This window comes from Pogoniulus pusillus, chromosome 9, assembly GCF_015220805.1.
Source record: "Pogoniulus pusillus isolate bPogPus1 chromosome 9, bPogPus1.pri, whole genome shotgun sequence".
Lineage (NCBI taxonomy): Eukaryota > Metazoa > Chordata > Aves > Piciformes > Lybiidae > Pogoniulus > Pogoniulus pusillus.
The window spans coordinates 13,592,368-13,603,116 of record NC_087272.1 but is presented as its reverse complement, the minus strand read 5'-3'; positions in this window follow the sequence as shown (position 1 = coordinate 13,603,116).

Sequence of the window (10,749 nt, the reverse complement as noted above, 5' to 3'; positions counted from 1 at the left end):
TTGGTGCGGATCTTTTAGAGACCCAATCTGCTGGCTTCACTACTGCCCCCATTGAAATGAGAGGAGAAACAAGTCCACACCGAAGTTCAGCTCTCTGGGTTCAGGCAGTGCTTTACTGCATTAGCAGAGCAGAAATTGGTGATAGTTGATGAGAAGCTCACCATGAGCCAACAGTGGTCACTGGCAGCACTGGGCTGCATCCAAAGCAGTGAGAGCAGCAGGACAGGGAAGGGATTCTGCCCCTCTGCTCTGTTGAGACTTCCTTTGACTGTTCTTGTAAACCACCTCCAAATCCTGTTCAGTTATTCTTGGATCCTTGCTGAGGCCAGGACCAGAACTGCAGCAGGCATTCAGGGTGCAGGCACATAGAAATATCAGCCACACAGCAATGTCTCTTATGTCTCTCGTTCTGTTCTTTTTGCCTCTCCTCTAATTTATGGACTTTGCAGACCAACGCTGCTGTCTCCTTTCCTGAGGACGTGTGATTGATGTAGAGCACACCACTGAACATTTATGATCACTACTAGCTTTCTAGGTGCTTTACTTTGCGCTTATTGACCCTGACCTTCAGCTTTCATTGCATCCGGTGGTTTCTGACAGATCTCTGTGCCACTATTTAAGGTTAACTTTCTGCTTGAAAACCTTGAATAATTTAAGAAGCCAAGCAGACTCTGTTTCCTTGTCATGCACGACCTCTCACCAATAAACTGAACCAGTTCACCCCAAATGAGCTCTCAGGAACTCTACCACTAACCTACCTATTCATTCCCACTGCTTTTCTCTGCCACTATGAAACAGTGACCTGTGGAAGGACATTTTGGTTAATGCAACAGAAGGAATACCATGGCCTTAAGACTCTTGAAGTTGTTACATAGTCCTCAAACAATAATCATAGAAGAGTCATAGAGTTGTTTCTGTTGGAAAAGCCCTTTCAGATCATCCAGTCCAACCATTCTTTAACTCTGCCAAGGCTGAGGCTAAACCATGGCCCTCAGCTCCACATCTCTGCCTTTTGGAAACTCCTCCAGGGAGATAGGGATTCAACCACCTCCCTGGGCAGCCTGTTCCAGTCTTGAAGAACCCTTTCAGTCAAGAGGTTTGTTCTAATATCTAACCTAAACCTTCCCTGCTGCAACTCAAGGCCATTTCTTCTATCACTATTAATAATAAGAAGAGACCAACCTCACCTCACTACAAAGTCATTCACAGTAATCATTTGCCCTTGCAGTGACAGGATGAGGGGCAATGGTTTTGAGCTGGAAGAAGGCAGATTGAGACTGGAGAAAGAAATGCTTTCCAGTGAGGGTGGTGAGACACTGGAACAGGTTGCCCAGGGAGGTTGTGGGTGCCTTCTCCCTGGAGGTGTTGGAGGCCAGGTTGGATGAGGCCTTGAAGCAACTTGGGCTAGTGGGAGGTGTCCCTGCCCATGATAGGGGGCTGGAACTACATAATCTTTAGGATCCCTTCCAACTCATTCCATGATTCTATGGTTTCTGCTGTCCTGCCCCATGTGGCTGATCCACTAGGCTGGAAAAAAAACCCAACAAATAAAACCTTGAGCACATCTCCTATAATGGATCTTCTCTGCCTTTTTCTAGAGATAAAATCAATGGCACAGAACATTTTGAATGGCCAAACATCTTGTGGTTTAGAAAAGTGCTTGAGTAGGACTGCCTGTCAGGATTTCATTTGTGAAGCCACTCCAGAAGTAATTGGTTTATATTTATATAATTCCTTTCATCACAAAGGATTTTCCTATGCTTTCCAGAAAGATATTTCCAGTCAAGCCTCTGATGAAATGAAACTTCTACTTAACACTACTATTAGTTTGCAGTATGAGGCAGGGAGGGGGAAAAAAAAAGACAAGCTGCCCTAAAATGCAGCCATTTTCATTCAAAATTATGCCTTCTGGAAAAAGAACCAAGCCAAAACCAACCAAACAAAAAGCCCACAACAAAACAAAGACCAATAAGCACCATCCCAGCATAAAAATCTGCAGGATTTTAGTGCATGAGGCTGGGCTGAGTGTATGCCATTTAGGGGGAGCGTTAACATTCCTCATCCCAGGAGCTAGCTGTACCTTTGAAACGGTTGCTGTGGCATCTTTAATTCATCCTCACACCCTGAGACCGCTGTCACCTGAAATGTGCTGGGTTTGTTGCAGCTCTCCAGGCAGTTTCAGGGTGACTTACGAGGAAGCTTACTTTTTCACAGCATCAGAAACATCACAGCTTGGTGGCACAGCTTAGGCTCCAAATTCTATTGTGCTGACCAGGGTACTTGTGTGACCCTTGAAACACCAGCTTGGTTTCAGCAGCAGCTGAAACATTCTGCTCTCCCTGTCTTTTGTTTCTTTTATCAGGTGTGAGTTGGGAATGTAATTAATTACTACTAATTGTTTGAGTATTGGTAGCTATTTCTATCCACTTGTGCTCAAAGTAAGCTCAGGACACAGCACAGCAGTTGGTCACAACAGCCCCATGAATGTCCAGGATTGGGGCAGAGTGGCATGAAACTGCCCAGCAGAGAAAGACCTTGAGCTGCTGGGCAATACCTGGATGAGCCAGTGTGTGCCCAGGTGCCCAAGAAGGCCACCAGCATCCTGGCCTGAATTGGCAATGGTGTGGCCAGAAGGAGGTACTTAGCACAGGGGAGGCCACACCTCTGCTCAGTTTTGGTGCCCTCAGGGCAAGAAGGGCATTGAAGGTCCAGAGAAGGGCACCAAAGCTGGCAAAGGGTCTGGAGAAAAGGGCTGGTGAGGAGCAGCTGAGGGAACTGGGAGTGTTTAGCCTGGAGAAGAGCAGATTGAGGGGAGACCTTGTTGCTCTCTACAACTCCCTAAGAGGAGGTTGGAGTGAGGCAAGGGTTGGTCTCTTCTCCCTAGAAACAAGGGTTAAGCAGAGAAGAAATGGGCTCAAGTTGCACCAGGAGAGGTTTAGATTGGACATTAGATGAAACTTATGAATGATGAATGAAAAGGTTGTCAAAGCTTGCAACAGGCTGCCCTGGAGGTGCTTCCAAGAGGCAGAGATGTGGCACTGAGGGCCATGGTTTAGTATCAGCCTTTGAAGAGTTAAAGAATGTTTGGATTGGATGATCTGAAAGGGCTTTCCCAACCCAAATGAGTCTGTGATTCTAATTGTTGGTATCACTTGTTGTTATGAGGTCACTGATGACAGTCACTGCTTAGGATCATAGAATCAACCAGGTTGGAAGAGACTTCCAAGCTCATCCAGTCCAACCTATCACCCAGCCCTATCCAATCAACTAGACCATGGCACTAAGTGCCTTCATCCAGGCTTTTCTTGATCACCTTCAGGGATGGCGACTCCACCTCCCTGGGCAGCCCATTCCAATGCCAATCACTCTCTCTGGGAAGAACTTCCTCCTAACATCCAGCCTATACCTCTCCTGCCACAACTTGAGACTGTGTCCCCTTGTTCTGTTGCTGGTTGCCTGGGAGAAGAGAGCAACCTCCACCTGGCTACAGCCTCCCTTCAGGTAGTTGTAGACAGCAATGAGGTCCCCCCTGAGCCACCTCTTCTCCAGGCTGCACACCCTCAGTTCCCTTAGCCTGTCTTCATTGGCCTTGTGTTCCAGGCCTCTCACCAGCTTTGTTGCCCTTCTCTGGACACATTCCAGCACCTCAACATCTTTCTTGAATTGAGGGGCCCAGAACTAGACACAGTGCTCAAGGTGTGGCCTGACCAGTGCTGAGTATAGGGGAAGAATAACCTCCTTCATCCTACTGGCCACACTGTTCCTGATGCAGGCCAGGATGCCATTGGCTCTCTTGGCCACCTGGGCACACTGCTGGCTCATCTTCAGCTACTATCTGCCAGTACCCCCAGGTCCCTTTCTGCCTGGCTGCTCTCCAGCCACTCTGTCCCCAGCCTGTAGTGCTGCTTGGGGTTGCTATGGCCAAAGCGTAGAACCCTGCACTTGGCCATGTTAAATCTCATCCCACTGGCCTCTGCCCACCCATCCAGCCTGTCTAGGTCCCTCTGCAGGGCTCTTCTACCTTCCAACAGATCAACACCTGCTCCTAGCTTGGTGTCATCTGCAAACTTACTGATGCTCGACTCAATCCCCTGGTCCAGATCATCAGTAAAGATATTGAGCAGGACTGGGCCCAGCACTGATCCCTGGGGGACTCTACTAGTGCCAACTGGATGTGGCACCATTCACCACCACTCTCTGGGCTCTGCCCTCCAGCCAGTTCTTGACCCATATCAGAGTGAATCTGTCCAAGCCACGAGCTGCCAGCTTGGCCAGGAGCTTGTTGTGGCAGACAGTGTCAAAGGGCTTGCTGAAGTCCAGGTAGACTACGTCCGTACTTGTGCCAACTGACACATTGACTCACCTCCGTGTTTGTGCTGACTTACACAATGTCCTCATTTCTGCTTTAAGAATCCTGGTGGGATGGCAAATGAGGACAGAGTCTGGCCTACTGGATCACAGGCATTTGCTCTGACTATCCCTCCAAATCTTTTCCTACCTGCTTTACACCTTTAGATTGAAACGATGTTTAATTACACCAGCTGGGGCTTTGTTAACACCAGCCCCTAAGTATTCATACTGTATTTTTTTTTTGGGTGCCCTCTTCAGATTCCATGAGGTGAGCAGGGCTGAAGGGCAAACTGCAGCAAGTTGCATCCTTGTAGTCTCAGAGTGATTAATTTTGTGCAAGGATACCTCTGTACTCAGAGAGCAGTATTTATTAGAGCAGGAGGGGACATGGGCGAGGCCTTCATTAACAGCAGGATAGAAGTTATAGTTTAGTGTTCCACATCATCAGTGGTGGAGTCCTTCAGACTGTTGGGTTGCAATTTTAGACCATGCCAACCTAGAACTGTCATTGTCTGAATGCCATTACTTCCCTGCCAGTACTCTCCAGGTACTGTTCACAGCTCCTCACTTCTTATGAGTGACCCAAAACTTCTGCACAATGCCCCAGAACCATAGCACAGATCAAGTTGGAAGGTACCTCAGAGATCATCTACTCCAACCTCCCTTCCATGGACAGGGACACCTCTCAGCTAGATTTGATTGCCCAAGGCCTCCCCTCCAGGGAGAAAACACCAACAGCCTCCCTGGGCAACCTGTTCCAGAGTCTCACCACTCTCATACTGAGGAACTTCTTCCTAAGATCCAGTCTAACCCTGCTCAGATACAAACCGTTCCTGTCTCTAGACACCCTGATGAAAAGTCTTTCTGCAGTCTTCCTGAAGGATCCCTTCAGGTATTGTGAGGCAGCTCTAAGGTATCCCCAGAGTCTTTTGTTCTCCAGGCTGAACACCCCCAGCTCCCTCAGCCTGTCCTCACAGCAGAGGTGCTCCAGCCTTTGGCTCATCTTTGTGGCCTCCTCTGGACTCTCTCCAGCAGCTCTGTATTCTTATGCTGGGAACACCAGAACTGGATGCAGTATTGGAGGTGTGGTCCCAGCAGAGCAGAGTAAAGAGGCAGAATCTCCTCTCTTGCCCTGCTGGCCACACTCCTTGCTGCAGCCCAGCCCATGGCTGCCTTCTGAACTGTATGAGGGCACTGCTGGATCATGGTGAGCTTCTGAGCAACCAACACCCCCAAGTCTTTTTCTTCAGTGCTGCTCTCAGCCCACTCTGCACCCAGCCTGGAGTTGGCCCCACCTAGATGCAGGACCTTGCATTGTGACTTGTTGAACCTCATGCAGTCAGCACTGCCCCACTTTTCAAGCCAGTCAAGGTCCTTCTGGATGCATCCCTGCTCTTAAGTGAGTCCAGAGCACCACACAGCTTGGTGTTGTCATCAAACTTGCTGACATGCCTCAGTGCCACTGCCCATGTCACTAACAAAGATCAGTGCCTTGGTTTCCAAGAGACCTCTGTTTCCCTGTGCACATGAATGCAAAGGCCTTTTCCCCCAAATCCAGCCCAAACTGCTGCCTGGCCTCTGTGTGGGCACCCAGTGCAGGCAGATTTCTGCACCAATGGGCAGATTCTGTAATTTGCAGTTCATTTTCATTTGTAGGACTTGAAGCACTGCAGAAGTGTGAACAGAAAGTCGTTAATAAGGCCTGGACTTGCACTGAACTACAGCAGTACCCCCAGGGACCTGAGCAGACAGTGGCTGGCAAAGAGACCCACCTTGATATCAGGAAATACTTCTTCACTGAAAGGGTTCTGAAACGTTGGGGCAGTGCTGGAGTCACCTTCCTTGGAGGTTTTCAAGCAGCATATGGGCCTGGTGCTTAGGGACATGGTTTAGCGTTGACCCTTCAGTGCTGGGTCAAAGACTGAACTGGATGATCCTGAGTGTCTCTTCCAGTCAAAGATATTCTGTGATTCCCTCCACTGAGTGGGAAACTGAATTTCTCTCACTTTGCCAGCACCACCCTGAGAGTAGCTAAGTCACTTCTGAAGGACAACTGCTCTTAGATGGCTCTAGCCCCAAGGAACTTGTCAGAACAGCCTTGGAGTCCAAGTGAGCCTTAACACCTCTAAGATGTTGCCTTTAAGAGCAACATCCCAACTACCCCATTCTGTACAAATTATCAAACTGGTTTCTCTCAACCTACAAGTCTCCCGATCTCTACCTCCCTGGGGCAGGTGCAGTGTGTGGCTGTGTGGTCTTTGGCTGCTGGATGGCTTCAAAACAAATCAAGTCTACAGAGCAAGCAGATCTGGGCTGCTCTGTTGCAGGAGTTTGGGTAGGAGCAGCCATATGGAGCAGCTCAGAGCAAGGCCTGCCCCTGACACCCACTGTTGTGCTTCAAGTCTCCCAGAGACTTTAAGGGCCTTTAGGAAGCTCCCTGTCCCCTGGCAGTGCTGGATACCTGCTCTGCCACACCTTACCGGGGCTGTTTCATCAGGGACCTTTATTCATCCTCTCTTGTTTCTCTTTGCTTTCCTGCTGATTTTGCCAAAGGCTAGAGCTCAGATCTGGAAGTCTTCATGTGGCTGACACAGGGTGAAGAGAGAGTGTTCCAGTGACATGTCTGTGAAGAGAACCAAGAGGTAACAAGCTTTTACCACTGAAAAAAATAAGTGTAATTAATACCTTACACAAGAGGTAGATTGGAGATTAGAAGAAACTTTCTGGCTGAAAGGGCTCTCAAAGACTGGCACAGACTCCCCAGGAGCTGGTTGAATTCCCATCCCTGGAGGTGTTTCAAAGAGGCAGAGATGTGGTGCCAAGTGTCATGGTTTAGCCCCAGCCTTGGCATAGCTAGAGAATGGTTGGACTGGATGAGCTTAAATGTTGCTTCCAACTGAAACAACTCCATGATTCTGTGATTTACCTGTGCCAGGTGTCCTGGAGCTCTGTGAGGTTCTTTGGGTGTAGTCCCAGTGACAACCACTCTATATCCAGCAGACAGGAGTAATTTATTTCTTGCTTAGTGCTGCACTCCAGGTCAGCAGCTTTGTCCTGCAAGAAGAAGGTAAGAGCTAATTTATGCAGGGAAGACATAACCCAAAACCTGACTGAAATGGGTAAATAACTTTTAATTTTCTCCAGCAGCCCCTGGCTTGGTCTGGCATGAACTCAGGTCTCACATGGAGCTCAGACTGCAGGCAGCTAGCATGGGCCAGCACTTCCCTGAGCCTCTCCTGCCAGCCTGACTTGCTTCTTCTTTAAAATGTTTTAATTCTTTTTCCAGAATACAAAGCACAGAACAGAATTTTTACTGTGTCCTGACTGCAGAGCTACTTCATTTCTTCCACCATCTTGGTCCTTTGCTTAGTTACACCTGAGGAGTTTATGACAATCAATTAACTTGGCATTTAAACTGCCTGCTGCAGTTGTGTGCTGACACTGAAAACAGTGACAGTAGCCCTGCACAGTGGTGTGATTTATACCTATGGTTTACATTTATTATTTATTATTCTAGTTCTTATTCATTATTCCTACATGCTCACATCAATCCAAATTGCAGACCAGCTTCATCACCAAAAAAAGCTGTTTTCTTCCTATGCTGCATGCGTTCTGGTATCCCTCAGGGGTCAGTACTGGGACTGGTGCTGATTAACATCTCTGTCAGCAACATGGGCAGTGGGAATGAGGCACTCTCAGCAAGTCTGAGATGACAACAAGCTGTATGCTGTGGTTGACATGCTGGAGGGAAGGGATCCATCCAGAGAGACTTGGACAGGCTGGAAAGGTAGGCTCAAGCCAATCTCATGAGGTTCAACAAGGCCAAGTGCAAGGTCCTACACCCATCTTGTGGCAATCCCATGCACAAATCCAGGCTGGGTGAGGAGTGGCTTGAGGGCAGTCTGGAGGAGAAGTACTTGGAGGTGTCAGCTGATGACAAATTCACCATGAGCCAGCAATGGTCACTGGCAGCCCAGAAGGCAGCTGTGTGCTGGGCTGCATCCAAAGCTGTGAGAGCAGCAGGACAGGGAAGGGATTCTGCCCCTCTGCTCAGCTCTGCTGTGACTCCACATGGAGCACTGCATCCAGTTCTGGTGTCCTCAGCATAAGGAGGAGATGAAGCTGCTGGAGAGGATCCAGAGGAGATGATCAGATGATCAAAGGGCTGGAGAACCTCCCTTACAGGGACAGGCTGGGAGAGCTGGGACTGTTCAGCCTGGAGAAGAGAAGGCTCCAGGGAGACCTTAAAGCAGCCTTCCAGTACCTGAAGAAGGCTACAGGAGAGCTGGGGAAGGACTTTTCACAAGGCCTTGGAGTGACAGGATGAGAGGCAATGGCTTTGAGCTGGAGAGGGAAGGTTGAGACTGGAGATTAGGAAGGAATTCTTGATAGTGGATAGTGGAGGTGGTGAAGCACTGGAACAGGTTGCCCAGGGAGGTTGTGGATGTCTCCTCCTTGGAGGTGTTGGAGGCCAGGCTGGACGAGGCCTTGAGCAACCTGGTCTAGTGAAAGGTGTGCCTGCTCCTGGCAGGGGGTTGGAACTGGCTGATCTTTAGGGTCCTTCCCAACTTAAACCATTCCATGAATCTATAAATATTACCTGTTTGGGTTTTTTAAATTCAGATTTTGGCAGAGATGGGATTTGGACTTCCACATGCAAAGGGAAGCAGCTGAAGGAAACACTGAACCTTCTGTATGTGCTGGTTGCAGTTTGGGTGCACCCAAACACAGAGCACACACTGCAGCAATGGCAATCTCTAAATGCACTGCTCTGCCTCTCTTCACAGGAGGAAGGTGTTGTTATTCCCTCCAGGAACCAGAGTTTTTTCTCTCTCTCTTCATGAAATATCAATTTGTACCAGCAGAATACATCCTGACATTCAAATATTTACATACACAGCGTTACAGCTCCTGCAGACACCTGAGCTGTTTGAGCAAATGTGTTCCCTTGCTGAGATCACAGTCACAGATTGCACTGTTGCTGGAAGGGACCTATAGAAGTCATCCAGTCCAACCCCCCCCCTGCAGTCAGCAGGGACATACCCATCTACATCAGGCTGCTCAGAGCCCCACTGAGCCTTACCTTGAAAGTCTCCAGGGATGGAGACTCCAACACCTCCTTTGGCAGCCTGTTCCAGTGCTCCCCCAAAGATGTATTTCAATACCTGAAGGGATCCTATAGGAAGGCTGGAAAGGGACTTTGCATCAGGGTTTCTAGAGACAGGACAAAGGGGAATAATTTGAAGCCTAGAGAGAGTAGGGTTAGACTGGATTTTAGGAAGAAGTTCTGTTCCAATGTTTGAGAGCCCTTTTGGTGAATAAGTATTTCCTAACATCCAGCTCCAGCCTGAACCTCCCCTTGGACAGCTTGAAACCATTTCCTCTGGTCCTGTTGCTTGCCACCAGGGAGAAGAGACTGTGGCCCTCCTCACTCCAACCTCCCTCTTAACCAGGGTTAGGGTCAGGGTTACCATGTGTAGAGAGAGCTGTGTCTTTGAAACACCTCTGGGGATGGGGGTTCAACCAGCTCCCTGGGCAGCCTGCTCCAGGCTTTGAGAACCCTTCCAATCAACATATTCCTTCTATGATCCAGCCTAAGCTTCCTCTGGAGCAACTTGAGGCCATTTCCTCTCATCTTGTCATTCTATCAGCTGATATTAGAGAGAAGAGACCAGCCCCCACCTCACTCCAACCTCTTTTCAGGGACTTGTAGAGAGCAAGCAGGTCTCTCCTCAGCTTCCTCTTCTCCAGACTACACGACCCCAGCTCTCCCAGCCTCTCCTCACAAGGTAAGGAGATGTGCAGGTTTGTGGACCATCTGTCAGGTAGTGTTGAGACACTGATGCAGTATTTGCAGCTACTTCTGTTTTGAGACAGAGTTCTATTGAAAGCACTTCCAAGAACAGTAAAAGGGGAATGAAGGAAAGGAAAAAAAGGGAAGAAAAAAAGATGTTAATGTGTTTAGATTACATTAAAGTTTTAAGATTAAGCAAAAGAAAGTGAGAGCGAAGTCTGCTAATGGGCAGAGCTCAGCAGAGAGGCATTATTCTATTACTTGTAATGCACATAAAGCATCTCCTATTAAAAAGGGATGGCAGGTTTACATCCTATTAAATATATCAAAGCTGTGCTTCAATTACAAAGCCTTTCACAGGCGTGTTTTAACAAATATGGCTTTGATAGCAGAGTGCAGCAGCAGGAGCTGTTAAAATGCTAAACAAGATCCCAGCAATACAGCACCAAGACAGAAAACAGTAGCAGGAGAAGGTATCTCTGTGTGGCAGGGGAGGGAGGGATCTGTTTCAATCTTCCCAGTCCCTTTGTAGCTCACAGGACAGTTTCCAAACCATTCCAATGTGCATAGCAGGACACTGATAAAACAGCACAACCTGCAACCAG